This window comes from Spinacia oleracea, chromosome 3 (genome assembly GCF_020520425.1).
Source record: "Spinacia oleracea cultivar Varoflay chromosome 3, BTI_SOV_V1, whole genome shotgun sequence".
In the NCBI taxonomy this organism is placed as follows: Eukaryota; Viridiplantae; Streptophyta; class Magnoliopsida; order Caryophyllales; family Amaranthaceae; genus Spinacia; species Spinacia oleracea.
Window position 1 is genome coordinate 44,526,422 of NC_079489.1, and position 9,579 is coordinate 44,536,000.

The 9,579-nt window shown below is 36.3% G+C and overlaps 1 long non-coding RNA gene across 1 annotated transcript; it reads right to left on the reverse strand.

Moving 5' to 3' along the window:
• Positions 1-3,529: 3,529 nt before the first annotated feature.
• On the reverse strand, positions 3,530-6,235 carry LOC130470308 (uncharacterized). The gene is made up of 2 exons (XR_008930384.1): positions 5,707-6,235; positions 3,530-4,014 (listed from the first exon to the last, which is right to left on the reverse strand). It is a non-coding gene; the product is annotated as an uncharacterized lncRNA (long non-coding RNA).
• Between the last annotated feature and the right edge of the window lie 3,344 nt (positions 6,236-9,579).

Here is a 9,579-nt window from a genome sequence, read left to right on the forward strand (position 1 = left end):
TGATGTTGGATATTCAAAGGAATTAAAGAATCTTTCTTGCTCTGTGTCAAGCATTAGATAGTATTCCTGAATTCTTCTCTACTTAAAAAGCTACTCGGTGTATCCCTCACCTTCCATCATATGAAATCCCCTAACTGGTCAGTATAGCTAGTACTGTTAGAGCTAATTTCCCTTCAATCCATAACCGTTAATCACTTGGGTAGCAGAGAAACAAGAAGAAGAAATTGTGATATGTGACTATACAACAACGCAAACACATCAACAATGACACCGTCAACAACAACAACAAACGCAACAATTGCAACAACGACAAAGCTGAAACAACAACTGATAAACCTTGAAACTCATAATTTAGCCCTAATTCCTAAAAGAATATTTCTAAAATTATATTATCAGAAACCTAGCAAATCTCCAACACCGAGTAACACTCATTGGTAAACTAACATATCAAATTGTTATATAAAACATGAAAAATTACAATTGAAACCTGTAAAGAAAAATCAAATTGCAAATTTAATATACATACTCACAATTGTAATTCAACCACACATCCGTCGGGAACATATCAAATTCATATTCAAAACTCGCAAATTCACAATTGAAAACCTAAAAAACAAAAATATTTGTTAATTTAAAAGACATACTCACAATTGATAATTCAGCCACAACTTGAGTTTTGAGAAAGTAAAGGTCGTCGTCAAAAACGTTTGCTGGAGAAGAAGCTGAAGACCAAAACCTTGTAGATTAAGATCGAAGAGTACTCTTGAATTTATAATTTGAGAAATTTGGATTGAGTGAATTAGGGTAATTTTGAGGAAAATTTTGAGTTAGGAAGTTTGTAAATTGCAAGTGCTCTCATGGCCTTGTAGGTTTTTTTTGGTTCTACTACGAGGAGTTCCCACCGTCTTTGGCGAGTTATCTCCCTTGGGAGTTTGCATGGGTACCTCGATGGGCAGCATCCCTCCCAGTTGAGATTTTTTCCATTTCCAAGGCTCGAACCCGAGACCTTGGTTAAGGAGCAAGAGGCCCTTAACCACTCATGCCAACCTCAATTGGTACTCATGGCCTTGTAGGTAACCGGAAGTCTGTGTAGTGGGAGGATAAAAGTAGGTAGGCCTTTTCTTTCTAATTTTTCTTCTTTTGGTTTTTCGGTAGAATAATTAAACTGCTAGTACTAAGTATATGCTAATAATATAATAACACGCGTACTCTATCGTATTTTTTGAAAGAGTTATAGCGCTAATAATAGCTTTTTAACAGCAATAAAAAATGGGGGTTTTTATTCGACGTCCGCGTTGGCTAAAAACGCCCGCGTATTTATAATGAAAGTACGATATTGCCCCTTGAAATGAAATCAAACCCTCCCCTTCACCCTTCCCTTCCCCCGACCTGCCATTTTTGCCGACCACCACCCATCGGAGATGCACCAGACCACCATCCTGGCCAATTCATCGCTGCTCTGTGTACACACTCCCAAATTAAACGACCACCCTGATTTGTTGCTCTGCGCCGACCACAAGACCATATCAGACTTGCAGCGCCGCCGTCAATTGTAGCAGGATGAGGAGCAGAACGTTGACGTCGACGGCCTTGCAGCTCGCTACGTCGCTGGTGGCTGTTCGCAAAAGAAGTAGAGGAGGGCAGCAGTTGCTGAGGTAGAAGATCTACGACAAAGAGGAGATGCCCCGGAAGAGAGGAGAGTCGATGCCACCGCCGTCTAACCTACCACCGCCGCATCGTGTGGTTGTTTTTAATTTTTTTTTTAAACAGTGCCGCCCGAATTTAGCGGCCGCCACCATGGCCAGACCGCTCAAGTTTTGCGGCATGACCATGGTGGTGGCCGGGAAACACGGGCGACCGCTCCATGGTTTGGGCCTCATATCATGAACAACACCCCCTCCCCTGTTTTCGTTCCCCTATTCAATTTTTTTTAAACAGTGCCGCCCGAGTTTAGCAGCTACCACCATGGCCATAACGCTCAACCTTTGCGGTACGACCATGGTGGCGGCCGCTAAACATGGGCGGCAACTCCATGGTTTGGGCCGCATATCTTGAGCGACACCCCCTCCTCTGTTTTCATTCCCTTTCCCCTTTTATTCCTTTTTTTTCTAAATTATTTACTTTCTAATTTTTGTTTTATGATTTTTATTTTCTGATTTTATTATTTTTGATTTTGCAAACTTTGATTTTGTTGTTTGTAGTATTTTAAATTAAAATTACGATTTTTTTTTACTGCTTTTGTGAATTTTTTTGTTATTTTTTTAAATTATGAAAATAGTTTTTTTGTTTTAATTAAATATTTAAATTCATTTATGAATCAAAATTAATAAATAAATTTCAATTTTGTGACTTGTAACTTTAAACAAAAGTTCTGAAATAAAATAAATTTTCAATTTAAATATTTTTTATAATTAAGAAATTCATAAAAAAAAATTTGATTTTTTTTTAAAAAAATATACACAACGGTGAACAAGGTGGTTGGAGGATGGCGATGATGAAGATGGAAGATGAAGGCTGCCGATGATCAAGGTGGTCAGAGCTAGAAGGAAGGGAGAAGGTAGAGGCATAATTCTATAAGGGCAAAATCGTCCTTTTATATAAATTACGCGGGCGATTTTAACGAATGCGGACGTCAAATAGCGATACACTAAAAAATAAGTGCTGTTATTTTTAGAAAATAACTATAGCATTTTTTAAAAAGCGCTATTAATTAGGCTTAACCATAGCGTTTTTTAATAAGCGCTATTAATTAGGCGCTGTTAATTATTCATTTGGCGTAATTTATCAAAAATAACCTAACTAGACGTCCTAACTATATAGTCGGGCAAGTAAGGGTCGAATCCCAAGAGACTAATGTATTAAAAACTAGCTAAACTGACTTGAATTAATACTAAGTAAGTAACCAAACAACGATTGAGAATAGATAATTAAATTAATTCTAACTAATGACGTAATTAATAATAAGACTAAAATCAAGGATTAAAAACACCTAGAGTTAAGTATCACCACTAGCATAATCAATGAAAAGATTAATTCCTACCCCAAACTAATTAAATAAATGTTCACGAGGAAAGGTAAACCTTATATAGTACCATAAACCTCTCTCGAGTATCAATGACTTCCCTAATATGCAATCAAGACCTAATCCCGTGGAATCATGCAAATTAAAGACATTAAACTTAATACCATAACTCCCTAACAATTCCTTCTACCTACTCCCGTAGAGAAATTCATGTCCTTAAATGAAATATCCAAATCCGTCAAAACCTAACTCTCGTTACGATTAAAACAATGGAATAATAACAATACTAATCATCCCTAATCTAGTATTGAATGTTGTACAATCAATTAAGCAAGAACAATTAAACACTTAAGTTGGGGATTTAAAGGAATAAATCATACATCAATCATGACTAGGGTTTACTTAACCCTAGATTATAAATCTACTCACACATATTAATATTAATTAAACAAACAAAATAATAGAAAAAGGAGAACATAACTAATGAACTATTAACAAAACAAAACAAAAGCAATAAACTTGTTATTAATTTAAACTTGAATGATACTCTTATTTCATAAATCAAGAAGAAAATTAAAGTCAACTCACGTAATTTAGCCAAAAGCAACGAACAAAAGAAGCGCATTCCAAAACTCTCGTCGCTGCGTATGCTGCGTCTCAATCTAATGTCACCGAAGAAGTTTTAGGTCTTCTATACTACTTGTATTTATACCTAAACATAATAATAAGTATACTAACTATTAAACTCTAGTAATTATCTCATTAAACGTTTAATACGGGATCGAAAGAAGAGTGCCATGGCTCGGGTGTGGGATGTAAAGTAGGCCACGGGTACGCCGTGGTATTGGCTACCCGGTGATCTTGTATTTGTCTTGAACTCTTGTTTGTATCACAATGTAAACACCTTGTAAACGTGGGTGGCTCCTAGACATCGTACATTCGTACTCATTCTACCAACATCTTCTCTGAGGTCTACCAACTTGAGCTACTCCCTACAAAACAAAAGAAAACAAACACGAGGAGAGAAACATCGAAAATAACGAATATTAGAACTTTAAGATTAAAATATGAAAGAAATATGACAAGCAATGGACTAATATGGCACATAAAGTGCGTATATTATTGAGTTATCAAATTCCCCCACACTTAACCTTTGCTCGTCCTCGAGTAAACAAAAATAAAAACTACACTAATAAGCAGTAAAATCCTAACTCACTGTCGTAGGAATCACGATTGCACTTAGCATGTGCAGCAAGCCCTTTAAACCCCTAAGCTACCCTAGTGGACGAGTAAGGTCTCGTGAAGGTTTTCATAAGGCATACCTACAAAGCCAAATAGTGAAAATCCAAACAAATAAATGAAATCAAGTAACAATTTTGAAAATATGAAATAATTTCTTTCAAGAACTATGTTTAGTGTCACAAATCAACGAACATCAAATAAAACAGTAAATTGATGACACCCTTCTATGGCCAGCCAGTCTTACCGCTTCCTTCCCCTAACTCAGTCATATGCATGTAACTTCTCACTTTAGTTGTGCAAAAGAAAACAAATAATGTCTCTCATGTGTTTAAAAGGTAGTAGAATTATCACTCAACCTATTTATCGTTCAAGCACGTCGACCCTATGTAGTCGGGTAAGACGACGTCATTTGGGAATGTGGTGCTCATTTCCTAACAAGGAAAATAAATTATACTCCGATCAACACTACAATTTCCAAATTTTAGGTTCAATCTCCTCCCTTCTTCCTTCTAAACAACCAAAACGACCCTTTATTTATTCACGACAATTTTTTTTTTCTTTTCTCTTTTGTCCTTTTTTTTTTTTTTTTTTTTTTGCTTCGAGAAACTGAAATGATTTATTTCTCGAACTTTTTTTTTTCAATAAAATAGAACTTTATTTGAGCAACAAATTAAAAAAAATTTCTTTCATATCACAATCTCCATACCTCCATATAAATCATACACAGTAGTAGCACTACTCCGCAAAAACCCAAACAAAACCTACGAAAGGCTCTAAGGCATATAATGTAGGGCGTCAAGAAATGGGATTAAATCTCAACATGGTTCATCCTAGGGGAGAATGTAAAACAAAAAAAAAACAAAAAAAATTGCATGATCTGAACAAACCTATTCCTAAAATCTGAAGCTCTAGCTAACTAAAGAAATCTTCAGTCATCCCCCCGCACGTGTATGACAAAGTCTCGAATAGTACCAAGGCAAGTCCAAGAATCGTACCACAAAAGAGGAAAAATATCTAATCACATATGAAAAATGGAGACTGATTTGAATGTGTCAGTCTATATGGCTCAAAGATCTCACTAGTTACTCAAGATACATGCATCAGTCGAGTTGGGGCCCGGAAGATAATTCTTACCACAAACCATTGCCAAGAAAGGATTTATTCATCTTACCGAATTACTCATATCAATGTCAATCAACTCAAGACAAAAACATAGAAAATCATTTTTTTCTTTTAAATTTACTTACTTTCTTCATGAATCGGTTTGGAATGATCACTATACCTAGACTCTAAGACTCTAAAAAAACTAACAAATAAAATAATAAAAATAAAAACAAAAAAACTAATATGTACATATTGGTACCCTCCCTCACACTTAAATGTTGCAATGTCCGCAGTGCAAAAGTAAACATAAACGTAAGTAAAAGGGGAAAGGTACTCACAAAGCCTCACTGAGGAGGGGAAAGTGAAGGATTTGGAAACCCTTGTGACTTCATCCAAGTGTTTAAGTTCTTCAAGAGTGCAACATAGATGAGATGTCTTCCTTGATAGTGTTATGCTCCTCACAAAATTCAATTATACTCCTTTTTAAATGATAATGCCGGTGAATTGCGGTCAAGCCGTGGGTTGGGATTTTATGCCACGGTAAGACAATGGAGGGTTTGCTGTATAGCAATCTTTTCTTCTCTCCCTTTTTTTTCGTCTTTAAATACCACGGGTGTGGTCACAGCCTTCCAGTGACAAGAAGCATCTGCTCACGATAGCACCGTAGGTCTGTGGCTTGTGGCTGCTACCTGCAGCGTTGCGTGGAGTTGGCTGGGTTAAATCTCCAACTTCAACGAAATCACTCATTACCTGCAATAAAGGATCACGGACAAACACAAAGAGAAAAGGAACAAAAAGAAAGAAATAAAGAAAAGAAATGACACTTAACACTTCAGTAAAAGACAAAACTACTTCCTAATCCTAAGGATAAAAGAATAAAGAAGTCTAACCAAACTAAATCCTACTCCCTCCATTTCTTTTTGATGTATCCATTTAGAATCTGGTGTGGTTTTTAAGAAAATTAGAATCTTGGTTTGTATGGGTATAAGTGTAATGATTGGGTGTAAGAGATTATAATAAATAAAGGAGTGAGAAAATAATAAAGAAATAAGGTAAGAGAGAGGAGTGATAATGATGGGTGATAAAGGATGTGAGAGAGTGGGTATGTGGGGAAGGGAAAAGAATTAAATATTATGGATGGGGAAAATTAGGTGGGAATATGGGTAGAATCTTTAGGTATTTTGGTAATTAGATAGAAATGTAAGGGTATTTTAGGATAAAATGTATGTCCAAAAATAGAATAGATTCTAAATGGATACAACAATATGAAACGCTTAAAATGGAAACGGATACAACAATAAGAAACGGAGGGAGTAATAAATAGTCTAACGTAGAAATACAAATATTAAACAAAATGATTTTGGGTTTTAGTTTTCTAACTTTTTCTTTTAATTTTTTTTCAAATGTAAAGGGAAAGCAACAATTAAAATAAATAAATGAATGAATAAATAAAAACCTAAAAGTAGTTGGGTTCCCTTCCAAAAGCGCTTGTTTATAAGGTCATTAGCTCGACCTCCTTTGTAGTTCAACCAGGATCATTCAGGGATGAGAAAATTCCACACTGAAAGCTGAAATTAGATCCACCTCCAGACTAGAGTCAACAAAATCAGCACCAACACCTTTTTTCTTGTAGTCGAACCCATTGGATGATTTGGATTTGGATATGTCTTCCTTGCTCAAATGATTTTTGTTTTGTACACACTTATCAACCAAGGGATTAGTACCATCAATTCTCATACAAGTACCCCCATCAAAAGTGAAATTCGGATCATCAAATATCTTAAATACGACTTGGTTATCTTGAGCTTTAATTATCATTTGTCCCTTCGGGACATCTATTAAAGCTTGACTTGTAGCTAAAAATAGACGACCAAAGATCAAAGGAATATCAAAGTCTTCTTTCATGTCAATTACAACAAAGTCAACAAGAAAAGCAAATTCACCAACTTTGACTAACACATCTTCAACTATTCCCTTAGGGAATCTAGCAGTCCTATCATCCATTTGAAGAGATATAGGAGAACGTTTAAGCTCTTCCAAACCTAATTTCTCATATAGCGAATAAGGTATTAAATTGACACTAGCACCTAAATCACATAAGGCCCTATCGAAATATGTTTCACTGATGATGCAGGGAATAGTAAAAATTCCAGGGTCTTTCAGTTTAGGTGGTAGGTTCTCATGCATCAAGGTGGAACACATGCAATCCCCCGTAATTTTATATATTTTATTAATATATTTTAATGTACAGTTAATTATATTTAAATAAGAATTTACGAATTTTAGAAATAAAAATGTAATTAACAGATATTTATTTTTATACGTTTTAAATATTTCAACGATTTATGAAATTAAAATACTTTTAGAATTTTATGTTGAAAATAATTTGAATTGCGAAAACACGTTCGAAATTGGAAAAGAAACCTAATCGGTTTTGGGATTAAAATTCTAAAACTAAATTCCTATTCCTAGCCCAACTGGATGAAGCCCAAAATAATAAACCCAAAACTCTCTCCCTTCCTCTTCTTCAATTTTACGTAAAAACAAAAACAATAACTCTCTCTCCTTCAACCATCCACGTGAACCAGCAAGCACCCAAACCCTCTTTGTTGCTTCAGCGCCGCTGTAGACACCTACTTTTGTCCCCGTTCCCGCAAGGGAAAGGTTCGATGATGAAAGCATAAAAACTCCACTTGACAACGCATCTCCTATAAAATAAACGAATCTCGATTCCCCATTTCATTTCACCCGAAACCTACTATTTATGGAAACCTGCTAAAAATAGTAACTGCCGTAAAAGGTAGCTTCTAAAAGTGGCAAATCATAAAAGATAGAGACCTGTCAGAATTAGGTGTTGCATTCCAACATAAATCCTAAATGAGATAGTAAACTGCGAGAATCCTATTCCTAATATGATTCGGAAATAAGAGTTACGTATTAATTGAAATCCTAACGAGCCTAGAGTTCGTAACGGGCCCAGACGCATTCCGTCATAAAATTGATACGCGCTAAAAGACTCGAATTAATCTCAAACTCTACGGATTTCAGGAATCCGAATCTGACCAAAGAATTCTGCCAGACCCTATTTTCAACGCCCAGCCCTGGGCGCCGAAAATTCAAGCGTCCAGAGCTGGGCGCTGAAAATACCTGGGACGGATTCTTTTCCTAATCCGTTTCGTATTCAAATTCCTGAAAAACTATCTTTCTACGCCACTTTTTCCTATAAATAGACCCCTAAAACCGACGTGAAAGGAACACACAACAACTCATAATTATATTCTGAGTATTGACTCTAAACCCCTTAGCCTAAGCCTCTCGCTGTGAAATTGTTCACGCGTTCTGTCGCAATCGATCCATAAATCGAACAGAACGTATCCTGTCCCATAATTGAGATTCGTTAAATAAAAAGGAGAAATAGCAAAGTCAAAGTGGTTAGTTTTCTAAGAACCGTGATGCACCTCTCAAGGGTGCGTCGTAATGTGTCCCTTTTCGATGATTTAACGGCTTTCCTCGCCCTTTTTATGAACTGTTAAACTAACCTAATCTGATTGTTCTATCACGCCTAACAAATATAATATTTTTGGGAAAATCGGATTATCATGCTAGGTCCCTTAATGCTACTTAAATCAGATAATCACGATCGAATTAGTGTTATATGTTGCATATTGCTAAAATCAACTCAGATTAGTTTAATAGTTAACGCATGTCCCTTCAATTATTTATGCTGAGCTAGTAAGGATATCCTGCCTCTGGAGTTATCGACGAGCGAATTACTCCTCTCGGTAGTTACAGTCCCCCGAACCCTCAATCTCTACCTTGCGGGTGTATATTGAGAGATCCCCACACCAGGGATCACAAGGGAACCTACGGCCGTCGTGGTCAAACATAATTGCACTCCCTTTATGTCACGATAACTGGGTTTTGTCAGTTTTTCTCATTGTCGTTAAAAACTGAATGGCGACTCTTATATTACTAGTCAATTGGGTGTATACTCACAGGAAATCCAATTACACTTGATTGAATAAAAAGAATCGTCACACCCACGAGGGACAAGGTCACGCATTAGCCTCGCGCTTTTTCGACCCCCTCACAGTGGCGACTCTGCTGGGGATAGTGAAGGAAATACTCGTGCTTGTAGGTAATCAAAATAGCCGAAGGGTGAAACGATCCTACCCCACGTTTATTTCCCCATCAAGTTGGGACGACCTGAA